Here is a 14,228-nt window from a genome sequence, read left to right as displayed (position 1 = left end):
GAACACAGGCCTTTTACCTTTAACAGAGTACTTCTACATTGTGGCATTGCTACTCTTACTTAACTAAAGCCACTGCAAGAAAACCACAGAAAATCAAGCCCAAAGTCGCTTATAATAAGCGGACGTGGCAACACTGTCCACATGCGTGATCCGTGCGACGCATGCTGCTGACGTCATCTCCACCGGACCCGGTGGTGTTGTAGTTCTCAACATAATCTTTAGCCTCATTATAAACCACCAACACACACAATGACAACACTTTAACACAATGTCCTGGTTCATATAACCACACACACTACACACACAAGCCTTTAATTAACCAACAGGCCGTTCTAAAACAACACGACGGTTCTATGTGCGCGAGACGGACTACAACTCCCAGCAGGCAGTGCGCGACGCGGAGAACATACACACACAGAAGGACAAACCCGGCGGTGAGTGAATGACAGGCAGCGCGAGCGGCTGGACGTTTAAATGTAAAATAAGACTTTTAAAACCTTTCAACATGTGTTTAATGTTTACTTTATAGGTTTATCTACTGTATGACACCGTGTTTTATTCATATTAACCGCTGGCGCCCACTGTCTGCTCTGTTATGTTACAAAACACCTTTTATTGCATAACTGCAGAGTTCAGCTTTAACCACGTTATGTGTTTCTGAAGGATATATCCTACAGAAACACCACATCATATTAATGTCCTCTCTCTGGTATCCTCTAGTGCAGGGGTCTTCAACAGGGGGTCCACAGAGTTACTACAGGGGGGCCGCCAAATCTTTGTGTGATAGGATATTATTAACATGAACCAGTGATGAGCTGTGGATTTTTGAACTAGGGGGGCTATATTTACTGACCTCACATGCACGTGCACACATGTGCACGTGGCCAATCAGCTCAGTGCTAGTTGAAATACTGTATTCAACATGTGATTTTTAATGTAATTATATCTTATTATTTAGTTGCATTGTTAATTTGTTGTTTTTATTTTTGTTTCAATTAATTAATTATTTTATTTTCCTTTTAGTTTTATATAAAAGCCCTTTACATAGACTCACCCACACATAAGTACTTAAAATAATCAGACAACTTGTCTTTGTCTAGTCTCAGAGAACTGGGTCCTCTTCTAAGCGATCCCCTTCACACTCTGCAGTGCAGAGACTGTTGTCTCTCATTGTGAGAGGAATGGAACACATTCAATTCAAGTCCATGGCTTTTCTCCAGTAGCCTAATGTAATGCAAAGCAGCCAGTTAGACGCTATTGAGAACGGCTCGCCGCTGACGGCGCGAACCTTGAGAGGCTATTGTTTAAACTTTAACGTGGTAAAGACCGCAGCTGACAGTGCGTGCTCGCGCGTGCATGTGGAGCTCCCAGCCCCCCAGCCAGCGCCAGAACTAAGCACCCCCTACAGCTCATCCCTGACATGAACCACTTGAACCCTAGCATCTCTTTTCTGAGGAGAACTTTAGCCAAAAATAGCAGATCTACAAGCTCACAACGCCTCACGCTGCGAGGCGTTGTGAGCTTGTATATCTGCTATTTTTGGTAAAGAGGTTTGGTGTAGAGGGAAAAAAGAGCGGACCAAGTAAAAAAAAAAACAGTTTAATCTGCAACACAATGTTATACAATATAGAGGGGGCCCCTGCTTCATCTCTCTCTCAGCCAAGGGGTCCTTGGCCTGAAAATATTGAAGACCCCTGTTCTAGTGTGGTCTGATGGACGTCCTCTCTCTGTTATCCTCTAGTATGGTCTGATGGCTGTCCTCTCTCTGTTATCCTCTAGTATGGTCTGATGGCTGTCCTCTCTCTGATATCCTCTAGTATGGTCTGATGGCTGTCCTCTCTCTGTTATCCTCTAGTATGGTCTGATGGCTGTCCTCTCTCTGTTATCCTCTAGTATGGTCTGATGGCTGTCCTCTCTCTGGTATCCTCTAGTATGGTCTGATGGCTGTCCTCTCTCTGGTATCCTCTAGTATGGTCTGATGGCTGTCCTCTCTCTGGTATCCTCTAGTATGGTCTGATGGCTGTCCTCTCTCTGTTATCCTCTAGTATGGTCTGATGGCTGTCCTCTCTCTGTTAACCTCTAGTATGGTCTGATGGCTGTCCTCTCTCTGGTATCCTCTAGTATGGTCTGATGGCTGTCCTCTCTCTGGTATCCTCTAGTATGGTCTGATGGCTGTCCTCTCTCTGTTAACCTCTAGTATGGTCTGATGGCTGTCCTCTCTCTGGTATCCTCTAGTATGGTCTGATGGCTGTCCTCTCTCTGTTAACCTCTAGTGTGGTATGATGGCTGTCCTCTCTCTGGTATCCTCTAGTATGGTCTGATGGCTGTCCTCTCTCTGTTAACCTCTAGTATGGTCTGATGGCTGTCCTCTCTCTGTTATCCTCTAGTATGGTCTGATGGCTGTCCTCTCTCTGTTATCCTCTAGTGTGGTCTGGCTGTCCTCTCTCTGTTATCCTCTAGTGTGGTCTGATGGCTGTCCTCTCTCTGGTATCCTCTAGTATGGTCTGATGGCTGTCCTCTCTCTGTTATCCTCTAGTATGGTCTGATGGCTGTCCTCTCTCTGTTATCCTCTAGTATGGTCTGATGGACGTCCTCTCTCTGTTATCCTCTAGTATGGTCTGATGGCTGTCCTCTCTGTTATCCTCTAGTATGGTCTGATGGCTGTCCTCTCTCTGTTATCCTCTAGTGTGGTCTGATGGATGTCCTCTCTCTGTTATCCTCTAGTGTGGTCTGATGGCTGTCCTCTCTCTGGTATCCTCTAGTATGGTCTGATGGCTGTCCTCTCTCTGTTATCCTCTAGTATGGTCTGATGGCTGTCCTCTCTCTGTTATCCTCTAGTATGGTCTGATGGACGTCCTCTCTCTGTTATCCTCTAGTATGGTCTGATGGCTGTCCTCTCTCTGTTATCCTCTAGTATGGTCTGATGGCTGTCCTCTCTCTGTTATCCTCTAGTATGGTCTGATGGCTGTCCTCTCTCTGTTATCCTCTAGTGTGGTCTGATGGCTGTCCTCTCTCTGTTATCCTCTAGTATGGTCTGATGGCTGTCCTCTCTCTGTTATCCTCTAGTATGGTCTGATGGCTGTCCTCTCTCTGTTATCCTCTAGTGTGGTCTGATGGTTGTCCTCTCTCTGTTATCCTCTAGTATGGTCTGATGGCTGTCCTCTCTCTGTTATCCTCTAGTAAGGTCTGATGGCTGTCCTCTCTGTTATCCTCTAGTATGGTCTGATGGCTGTCCTCTCTCTGTTATCCTCTAGTATGTTCTGATGGCTGTCCTCTCTCTGGTATCCTCTAGTATGGTCTGATGGCTGTCCTCTCTCTGTTATCCTCTAGTATGGTCTGATGGCTGTCCTCTCTCTGTTATCCTCTAGTATGGTCTGATGGACGTCCTCTCTCCGTTATCCTCTAGTATGGTCTGATGGCTGTCCTCTCTCTGTTATCCTCTAGTATGGTCTGATGGCTGTCCTCTCTCTGTTATCCTCTAGTATGGTTTGATGGCTGTCCTCTCTCTGTTATCCTCTAGTGTGGTCTGATGGCTGTCCTCTCTCTGTTATCCTCTAGTATGGTCTGATGGCTGTCCTCTCTCTGTTATCCTCTAGTAAGGTCTGATGGCTGTCCTCTCTGTTATCCTCTAGTATGGTCTGATGGCTGTCCTCTCTCTGTTATCCTCTAGTATGGTCTGATGGCTGTCCTCTCTCTGTTATCCTCTAGTAAGGTCTGATGGCTGTCCTCTCTGTTATCCTCTAGTATGGTCTGATGGCTGTCCTCTCTCTGTTAACCTCTAGTATGGTCTGATGGCTGTCCTCTCTCTGTTATCCTCTAGTATGGTCTGATGGCTGTCCTCTCTCTGTTATCCTCTAGTGTGGTCTGGCTGTCCTCTCTCTGTTATCCTCTAGTGTGGTCTGATGGCTGTCCTCTCTCTGGTATCCTCTAGTATGGTCTGATGGCTGTCCTCTCTCTGTTATCCTCTAGTATGGTCTGATGGCTGTCCTCTCTCTGTTATCCTCTAGTATGGTCTGATGGACGTCCTCTCTCTGTTATCCTCTAGTATGGTCTGATGGCTGTCCTCTCTGTTATCCTCTAGTATGGTCTGATGGCTGTCCTCTCTCTGTTATCCTCTAGTGTGGTCTGATGGATGTCCTCTCTCTGTTATCCTCTAGTGTGGTCTGATGGCTGTCCTCTCTCTGGTATCCTCTAGTATGGTCTGATGGCTGTCCTCTCTCTGTTATCCTCTAGTATGGTCTGATGGCTGTCCTCTCTCTGTTATCCTCTAGTATGGTCTGATGGACGTCCTCTCTCTGTTATCCTCTAGTATGGTCTGATGGCTGTCCTCTCTCTGTTATCCTCTAGTATGGTCTGATGGCTGTCCTCTCTCTGTTATCCTCTAGTATGGTCTGATGGCTGTCCTCTCTCTGTTATCCTCTAGTGTGGTCTGATGGCTGTCCTCTCTCTGTTATCCTCTAGTATGGTCTGATGGCTGTCCTCTCTCTGTTATCCTCTAGTATGGTCTGATGGCTGTCCTCTCTCTGTTATCCTCTAGTGTGGTCTGATGGTTGTCCTCTCTCTGTTATCCTCTAGTATGGTCTGATGGCTGTCCTCTCTCTGTTATCCTCTAGTAAGGTCTGATGGCTGTCCTCTCTGTTATCCTCTAGTATGGTCTGATGGCTGTCCTCTCTCTGTTATCCTCTAGTATGTTCTGATGGCTGTCCTCTCTCTGGTATCCTCTAGTATGGTCTGATGGCTGTCCTCTCTCTGTTATCCTCTAGTATGGTCTGATGGCTGTCCTCTCTCTGTTATCCTCTAGTATGGTCTGATGGACGTCCTCTCTCCGTTATCCTCTAGTATGGTCTGATGGCTGTCCTCTCTCTGTTATCCTCTAGTATGGTCTGATGGCTGTCCTCTCTCTGTTATCCTCTAGTATGGTTTGATGGCTGTCCTCTCTCTGTTATCCTCTAGTGTGGTCTGATGGCTGTCCTCTCTCTGTTATCCTCTAGTATGGTCTGATGGCTGTCCTCTCTCTGTTATCCTCTAGTAAGGTCTGATGGCTGTCCTCTCTGTTATCCTCTAGTATGGTCTGATGGCTGTCCTCTCTCTGTTATCCTCTAGTATGGTCTGATGGCTGTCCTCTCTCTGTTATCCTCTAGTAAGGTCTGATGGCTGTCCTCTCTGTTATCCTCTAGTATGGTCTGATGGCTGTCCTCTCTCTGTTATCCTCTAGTATGTTCTGATGGCTGTCCTCTCTCTATTATCCTCTAGTATGGTCTGATGGCTGTCCTCTCTCTGATATCCTCTAGTATGGTCTGATGGTTGTCCTCTCTCTGGTATCCTCTAGTGTGGTGTGATGGCTGTCCTCTCTCTGTTATCCTCTAGTATGGTCTGATGGTTGTCCTCTCTCTGGTATCCTCTAGTGTGGTCTGATGGCTGTCCTCTCTCTGTTATCCTCTAGTATGGTTTGATGGCTGTCCTCTCTGTTATCCTCTAGTATGGTCTGATGGTTGTCCTCTCTCTGTTATCCTCTAGTATGGTCTGATGGATGTCCTCTCTCTGTTATCCTCTAGTATGGTCTGATGGTTGTCCTCTCTCTGGTATCCTCTAGTATGGTCTGATGGCTGTCCTCTCTCTGGTATCCTCTAGTATGGTCTGATGGCTGTCCTCTCTCTGTTAACCTCTAGTATGGTCTGATGGCTGTCCTCTCTCTGGTATCCTCTAGTATGGTCTGATGGCTGTCCTCTCTCTGTTAACCTCTAGTGTGGTCTGATGGCTGTCCTCTCTCTGGTATCCTCTAGTATGGTCTGATGGCTGTCCTCTCTCTGTTAACCTCTAGTATGGTCTGATGGCTGTCCTCTCTCTGTTATCCTCTAGTATGGTCTGATGGCTGTCCTCTCTCTGTTTTCCTCTAGTATGGTCTGATGGCTGTCCTCTCTCTGTTATCCTCTAGTGTGGTCTGATGGCTGTCCTCTCTCTGTTATCCTCTAGTATGGTCTGATGGCTGTCCTCTCTCTGTTATCCTCTAGTGTGGTCTGATGGTTGTCCTCTCTCTGTTATCCTCTAGTATGGTCTGATGGCTGTCCTCTCTCTGTTATCCTCTAGTAAGGTCTGATGGCTGTCCTCTCTGTTATCCTCTAGTATGGTCTGATGGCTGTCCTCTCTCTGTTATCCTCTAGTATGTTCTGATGGCTGTCCTCTCTCTGGTATCCTCTAGTATGGTCTGATGGCTGTCCTCTCTCTGTTATCCTCTAGTATGGTCTGATGGCTGTCCTCTCTCTGTTATCCTCTAGTATGGTCTGATGGACGTCCTCTCTCTGTTATCCTCTAGTATGGTCTGATGGCTGTCCTCTCTCTGTTATCCTCTAGTATGGTCTGATGGCTGTCCTCTCTCTGTTATCCTCTAGTATGGTCTGATGGCTGTCCTCTCTCTGTTATCCTCTAGTGTGGTCTGATGGCTGTCCTCTCTCTGTTATCCTCTAGTATGGTCTGATGGCTGTCCTCTCTCTGTTATCCTCTAGTAAGGTCTGATGGCTGTCCTCTCTGTTATCCTCTAGTATGGTCTGATGGCTGTCCTCTCTCTGTTATCCTCTAGTATGGTCTGATGGCTGTCCTCTCTCTGTTATCCTCTAGTAAGGTCTGATGGCTGTCCTCTCTGTTATCCTCTAGTATGGTCTGATGGCTGTCCTCTCTCTGTTATCCTCTAGTATGTTCTGATGGCTGTCCTCTCTCTATTATCCTCTAGTATGGTCTGATGGCTGTCCTCTCTCTGATATCCTCTAGTATGGTCTGATGGTTGTCCTCTCTCTGGTATCCTCTAGTGTGGTGTGATGGCTGTCCTCTCTCTGTTATCCTCTAGTATGGTCTGATGGTTGTCCTCTCTCTGGTATCCTCTAGTGTGGTCTGATGGCTGTCCTCTCTCTGTTATCCTCTAGTATGGTTTGATGGCTGTCCTCTCTGTTATCCTCTAGTATGGTCTGATGGTTGTCCTCTCTCTGTTATCCTCTAGTATGGTCTGATGGATGTCCTCTCTCTGTTATCCTCTAGTATGGTCTGATGGTTGTCCTCTCTCTGGTATCCTCTAGTATGGTCTGATGGCTGTCCTCTCTCTGTTATCCTCTAGTATGGTCTGATGGCTGTCCTCTCTGTTATCCTCTAGTATGGTCTGATGGTTGTCCTCTCTCTGTTATCCTCTAGTATGGTCTGATGGATGTCCTCTCTCTGGTATCCTCTAGTATGGTCTGATGGCTGTCCTCTCTCTGTTATCCTCTAGTATGGTCTGATGGCTGTCCTCTCTCTGTTATCCTCTAGTTTGGTCTGATGGTTGTCCTCTCTCTGTTATCCTCTAGTATGGTCTGATGGCTGTCCTCTCTCTGTTATCCTCTAGTATGATCTGATGGCTGTCCTCTCTCTGTTATCCTCTAGTATGGTCTGATGGCTGTCCTCTCTCTGGTATCCTCTAGTATGGTCTGATGGTTGTCCTCTCTCTGGTATCCTCTAGTATGGTCTGATGGCTGTCCTCTCTCTGTTATCCTCTAGTATGGTCTGATGGCTGTCCTCTCTCTGTTATCCTCTAGTATGGTCTGATGGCTGTCCTCTCTCTGGTATCCTCTAGTATGGTCTGATGGTTGTCCTCTCTCTGTTATCCTCTAGTATGGTCTGATGGCTGTCCTCTCTCTGGTATCCTCTAGTATGGTCTGATGGCTGTCCTCTCTCTGGTATCCTCTAGTATGGTCTGATGGTTGTCCTCTCTCTGTTATCCTCTAGTATGGTCTGATGGCTGTCCTCTCTCTGGTATCCTCTAGTATGGTCTGATGGTTGTCCTCTCTCTGTTATCCTCTAGTATGGTCTGATGGCTGTCCTCTCTCTGGTATCCTCTAGTATGGTCTGATGGTTGTCCTCTCTCTGGTATCCTCTAGTATGGTCTGATGGTTGTCCTCTCTCTGGTATCCTCTAGTATGGTCTGATGGTTGTCCTCTCTCTGGTATCCTCTAGTATGGTCTGATGGCTGTCCTCTCTCTGTTATCCTCTAGTATGGTCTGATGGTTGTCCTCTCTCTGGTATCCTCTAGTATGGTCTGATGGTTGTCCTCTCTCTGGTATCCTCTAGTATGGTCTGATGGCTGTCCTCTCTCTGTTATCCTCTAGTATGGTCTGATGGCTGTCCTCTCTCTGTTATCCTCTAGTATGGTCTGATGGTTGTCCTCTCTCTGGTATCCTCTAGTATGGTCTGATGGTTGTCCTCTCTCTGGTATCCTCTAGTATGGTCTGATGGCTGTCCTCTCTCTGTTAACCTCTAGTATGGTCTGATGGCTGTCCTCTCTCTGGTATCCTCTAGTATGGTCTGATGGTTGTCCTCTCTCTGGTATCCTCTAGTATGGTCTGATGGCTGTCCTCTCTCTGGTATCCTCTAGTATGGTCTGATGGCTGTCCTCTCTCTGGTATCCTCTAGTATGGTCTGATGGCTGTCCTCTCTGTTATCCTCTAGTATGGTCTGATGGCTGTCCTCTCTGGTATCCTCTAGTATGGTCTGATGGACGTCCTCTCTCTGATATCCTCTAGTATGGTCTGATGGCTGTCCTCTCTGTTATCCTCTAGTATGGTCTGATGGACGTCCTCTCTCTGATATCCTCTAGTATGGTCTGATGGCTGTCCTCTCTCTGTTATCCTCTAGTGTGGTCTGATGGACGTCCTCTCTCTGTTATCCTCTAGTATGGTCTGATGGCTGTCCTCTCTCTGGTATCCTCTAGTATGGTCTGATGGACGTCCTCTCTCTGTTATCCTCTAGTATGGTCTGATGGCTGTCCTCTCTCTGTTATCCTCTAGTATGGTCTGATGGCTGTCCTCTCTCTGTTATCCTCTAGTATGGTCTGATGGCTGTCCTCTCTCTGTTATCCTCTAGTGTGGTCTGATGGACGTCCTCTCTCTGTTATCCTCTAGTATGGTCTGATGGCTGTCCTCTCTCTGTTATCCTCTAGTATGGTCTGATGGCTGTCCTCTCTCTGTTATCCTCTAGTATGGTCTGATGGCTGTCCTCTCTGGTATCCTCTAGTGTGGTCTGATGGCTGTCCTCTCTGGTATCCTCTAGTATGGTCTGATGGCTGTCCTCTCTCTGGTATCCTCTAGTATGGTCTGATGGCTGTCCTCTCTCTGTTAACCTCTAGTATGGTCTGATGGCTGTCCTCTCTGTTATCCTCTAGTATGGTCTGATGGCTGTCCTCTCTCTGTTATCCTCTAGTATGGTCTGATGGCTGTCCTCTCTCTGTTATCCTCTAGTATGGTCTGATGGTTGTCCTCTCTCTGGTATCCTCTAGTATGGTCTGATGGCTGTCCTCTCTCTGTTATCCTCTAGTATGGTCTGATTGCTGTCCTCTCTCTGTTATCCTCTAGTATGGTCTGATGGCGGTGCGGTTGCTGAAGGTGTCGTCTGTTGCCACGGCGACAGTGTCTGGGTTGTATGTTTACAACAGACAGCTTGACCTCAACGACCTCAGCGTGGTTCGCTTTGGACGCGCCGCCGCCGCCGTGAGTAACCTGTCTGTCTGTCTGTCTGTCTGTCTCACATATTGATGCGTTGTGAGGTTTTATTAACAGTTGCTCTGTGGTTTTATTAATAGTCTCCCTGGCTAATACACCTTATATGCCTCAATATATTATAATTGCCCTCTATAACTATATAACTAATTAAAAAAAATAAAAACACCTTCAATGTTTTCTTTATTTTAGAAACAGTTTATCTTTTACCTGCCGTCGCAAGTTGATGATGTCATTTGTCCATGTGTGGTCCAGCAATAAACAACCGTACTTAAAGGGATTCTAGGCAACTTCAGAGATCAAAAAAAGAAAAAAACTGTTGTCAAACATCACCCCTCCACTCCACCCCCCCCCCCCCCCTCATCAGCAGTTTGTATCCCCGACCACCAGGGGGTGACGCAGGGTGGACTTCTGAACGGGCCATGCCGAAAATAGATGGGTTTCCTGTTTGTAAACATGAGAGGATGATGCGCGCGCAGTGGAGGGTTGAGCAGTAGAGGGCGCTATTACCCGCAGCAGCTCTAGTCAAATGTACGTTCATAAAATAAATGGTCTTCACCTGGTTTAATGAAAGTAGATTAAATGATGCAGTTTGTAATATCTTCTTTACTCAATAAAAATGATTTGTCGGAAGTTGGATCTGTTTGTATATAATAGCAGCATTATGCCTATTATGCCTAAAATAGCAGCATTATGCCTATCTAAATCCCGAAAATAACAACAGAGTGAATGGCGCTTCCGGTTCGTTCTACCACCCGCATGCGCAGATTGCGCACTCTGCTCTGTGATGACGTCGCGCGGAAACCCATCTATAGGTTGCTTTATTCGGATACAATGCGTGTCACTGCCCGCCCCTGCCGGTTCTCTGATTTAAAAAAAAATAATACGCTCTGTCATGATTAATTGACCACATACATGAAGTTAAACAACTAAATCCAAACTATATCTTAAAAGTAAAATCCGTGCCTCAAAAAAGAAGTTTGAGAGCGTTTTCAAGTTTTAAAACCGAAAGTAAAAACACTGCAGAGAAAACAATGGCTGCCGTTCCATTTTTGTCGGCTGCACTCGGTTCCATTCGTTTTCACTCGAACTCGCCGGACGCGCACGGACGCGCACATGCGTGCGTTTCATTTATGTCCCGGATACCCGGATGTCAAAACATAAATAGTAGGAAAATACGGATTTCAGAAAGAGGACTGTGTTTCAATGCAGGAAAACACCCCAGCATCATTATATAGTGGCTGATAGAGGGGAAAAATGCAAAATATATACATATAAATATGTTTAAATTTAGGCTTAAAGTTACCCAGAATCCCTTTAACCTAAACATAACTGAAAGACAACAAAATGCGTCCTAAGGTTAATATGATCCATATCCCTAACCCTAACGCTAAGGTTAATATGATCCATATCCCTAACCCTAACGCTAAGGTTAATATGATCCATATCCCTAACCCTAACGCTAAGGTTAATATGAGCATCAAAACAATATATATTTTTTATTAGCACATGCATTCCATACATTCCATAGGGCTGGACCCAAGCCCCCAGAACCCAGTGGTTTCATTGAAGCCAAATGGACATGCTGGCCATTCATGGTACTGCAGCTTAGGGGCCTCAACATGAACGAGCGAAAACGGTTTCGACCAATGGGCTCGACTCACGAGCATGCGCACGAGCTTGTGCACGGGGCTGCGCGCTTCTGTGACGCAAAATGCGTCACAGAAGTGACGCACTGGGGCCCAAAATAGGCCGCGCCCACCAAATTTCCAACCCGGAAGAAGGGGTGATTGAGGCCCATGTGCTGGGTGAGCAACTCAATGCAAGTGGAGATTTCGGGGCCCTCTCTATTATTTAAACTCTATGGCTGGACCACACACATGGACAAATGACATCATCAACTTGCGACGGGCATTGAGTAAAAGATGAACTATTTCTAAAATAAATACAATATTTGAGGTGTTTTTGATTCACAGTTGTTATAGTGGGCAATTATAATGTATTAAGGCTTAATTAATGTATGTAATACATGAATTAATATTATAATGTATTAAGGCTTAATTAATGTATGTAATACATGAATTCATATTATAATGTATTAAGGCTTAATTAATGTATGTAATACATTAATTCATATTATAATGTATTAAGGCTTAATTAATGTATGTAATACATTCATTCATATTATAATGTATTAAGGCTTAATTAATGTATGTAATACATTCATTAATATTATAATGTATTAAGGCTTAATTAATGTATGTAATACATTCATTAATATTATAATGTATTAAGGCTTAATTAATGTATGTAATACATTCATTAATATTATAATGTATTAAGGCTTAATTAATGTATGTAATACATTCATTAATATTATAATGTATTAAGGCTTAATTAATGTATGTAATACATTCATTAATATTATAATGTATTAAGGCTTAATTAATGTATGTAATACATTCATTCATATTATAATGTATTAAGGCTTAATTAATGTATGTAATACATTCATTAATATTATAATGTATTAAGGCTTAATTAATGTATGTAATACATTCATTAATATTATAATGTATTAAGGCATGTAAGGCTTAATAACCAGTTTGCGTTGCTGGTCAGACTCTAGGTCTGGTTGTAGCTCCATGTGGAGATGAGGAGACAGACACACATTAGATCTACCAGTCCAAACTGGTTGGATTGCGTCTCCATAGACATTTAGGGCTTTGGTTCTCAAAGTAGGGTCCGGGGACCCCCAGGGGTCCTTGAGGGGGTACCAGGGGGTCCCCAGCAAAAGTACCTCATATAGCGTCACAATAATTGTAATCACTTTAACTATTATTTTATACTTTGGCTATTCAAGAATAGCAGATCTATCTGCTATTCACAATGAATTACAATTAACTGCTATTAACAATGTTTGGAACATTTTGAATCATTTGGATTCTTTGAATACAAATCTTTTATTCTGGAGGTCCCTGTAACAACATATTTTGAGATGGGGGTCCGCGGCCAAACATGTATAATTGTTCATTCATTGTTTTGTGTTTACTAGACGGCTGCTATCAGCTACGACTACCTCACTGCCTTCAAACACGTGGAGCATGGAACAGACGAGTACTGGAGCCTCAGGTCCAAGGTAGGACTGCTCACGTTAACCCTAACCCTCACCATAAAGGTCCTTACACACTGAGGATGCATTTTTCATGCAAATCATTCTTTTTTTTTTAAATAAACCCGTATAAAGTCCAATGCAAGCTTTCACGTCAACGACAAAGTTTCTTGGAGCGAAAAATGCAGCTCCTATTTTTTTGCCCCGCAGTGGAATATTGCGGACATTGGCTGTATTTATTCATTAAACACGCTAGGCCATCCCATCCAACTCCTGTTGAAGGTGAGTCAGCCAGATGCGTACTGGAGGCTATAAAGCCCATTGGATCTTAAAGTGGGGTATAGACAGGGGCACCAAAATACATCTTTGTCGACAAAATCAACTGTAGATTTAGTCGACTAAAACTAGACTGAAACTTTTCAGATGACTATAATATGACTAAAACTAAGTGACATTTTATTCAAAAGACCAAGACTAAGGCTTCGTCCACACGTACACGGGTATTTTCATAAACGTAGCTTTTTATATGCGTTTTGGGGGGTTCGTCCACACGCAAACGCGTTTTTGGTCCATGTAAACGCATCTTTTTGAAAACTCCGGCCACAGTGTAGATTTCTAAAAACAGCGTTTATGCGTCGCCGTGTGGACGGCGTAAACAGAGTTTTTCACATTATAAGCATGCGCAGTTGAGAGTACTGTAATATAATATAATATGATATAATAATTAGCATATATTTAATATTCCTTTCCTCACTGTCATTGCATGTTGACCGCACATACACTTGTCTTCCATTAATAGTAGGCTATGTTCTACGTATAGGAACAAATTATACTCTGTAGGCCTATGAATAAACAAAATCGAGTTTGCACCGAAGAAACATTTTGTGAAATTAGTGTTACTCTGTCAATCATAATTAACAATCAAATCAAACGTGTAGACTCGTCGCTCCAGTAAATTTCATACAATGACCTTTTCATGCTCCTCTTTTTAACCCAGCACCCCAACAAGTGATGAGCATTCAAATCTGCATTTTTATAATTAAAAAAATCGCCATTTAATAGGCTACTGGGTTGTGGGACACAGGCACTCATTTATCAAATATTTCCAAGTGACATAATTAGGCCTACAAGCAATTAAAATCAAGCGATTTAAAAACAATCTAACATATTTACAATGTTATAAGTTAGATGCTTAATCATTCACCCATTTAAAAAGTGCCATAACAGTCATACAGATCTAAAGGATTTAGCTGGAATATTTTCATGGAGAGAGCGGTCTCTCAACTTGGGTAGCCTACAGTCCCAGTAGGCTATACGTCCTTCTGAGGATATAGCCTTCTGACTGCAACATTAAGGATATAACCAACATAAGCGCAGGAGCGGCCATAGCTGAGTGGTTAGTGAGCCCGCCTAGGGAACCAGAGGCCCTGGTTGCCCCAGGTTCGATTCCAGGCTATCCCAGCATATGTGCCGATGATATGAAATTTGTCCCTGAGCAAGACTCTTAACCCCAATTGCTCACAGGTTCTCATTGGAAACAAGACCGCAAGGACTTTCATGAACGACCTGTTAAAAGGAATTATCCTTATCCTTAGCTCTTC

The 14,228-nt window shown here is 44.3% G+C and overlaps 1 long non-coding RNA gene across 1 annotated transcript; it reads left to right on the top strand.

Annotated features, from left to right (window-relative positions):
- The first annotated feature begins 428 nt into the window (after positions 1-428).
- LOC308081471 lies at positions 429-12,655 on the top strand. The gene is made up of 3 exons (XR_013932854.1): positions 429-476; positions 9,372-9,506; positions 12,571-12,655. It is a non-coding gene; the product is annotated as an uncharacterized lncRNA (long non-coding RNA).
- The last annotated feature ends 1,573 nt before the right edge of the window (positions 12,656-14,228 follow it).

This window comes from Gymnoscopelus braueri, assembly GCF_963280865.1.
Source record: "Gymnoscopelus braueri genome assembly, contig: SCAFFOLD_215, whole genome shotgun sequence".
NCBI classification, from domain to species: Eukaryota; Metazoa; Chordata; class Actinopteri; order Myctophiformes; family Myctophidae; genus Gymnoscopelus; species Gymnoscopelus braueri.
The sequence above is the reverse complement of the archived record's forward strand: the minus strand, read 5'-3'. Positions and strand labels throughout refer to the sequence as shown.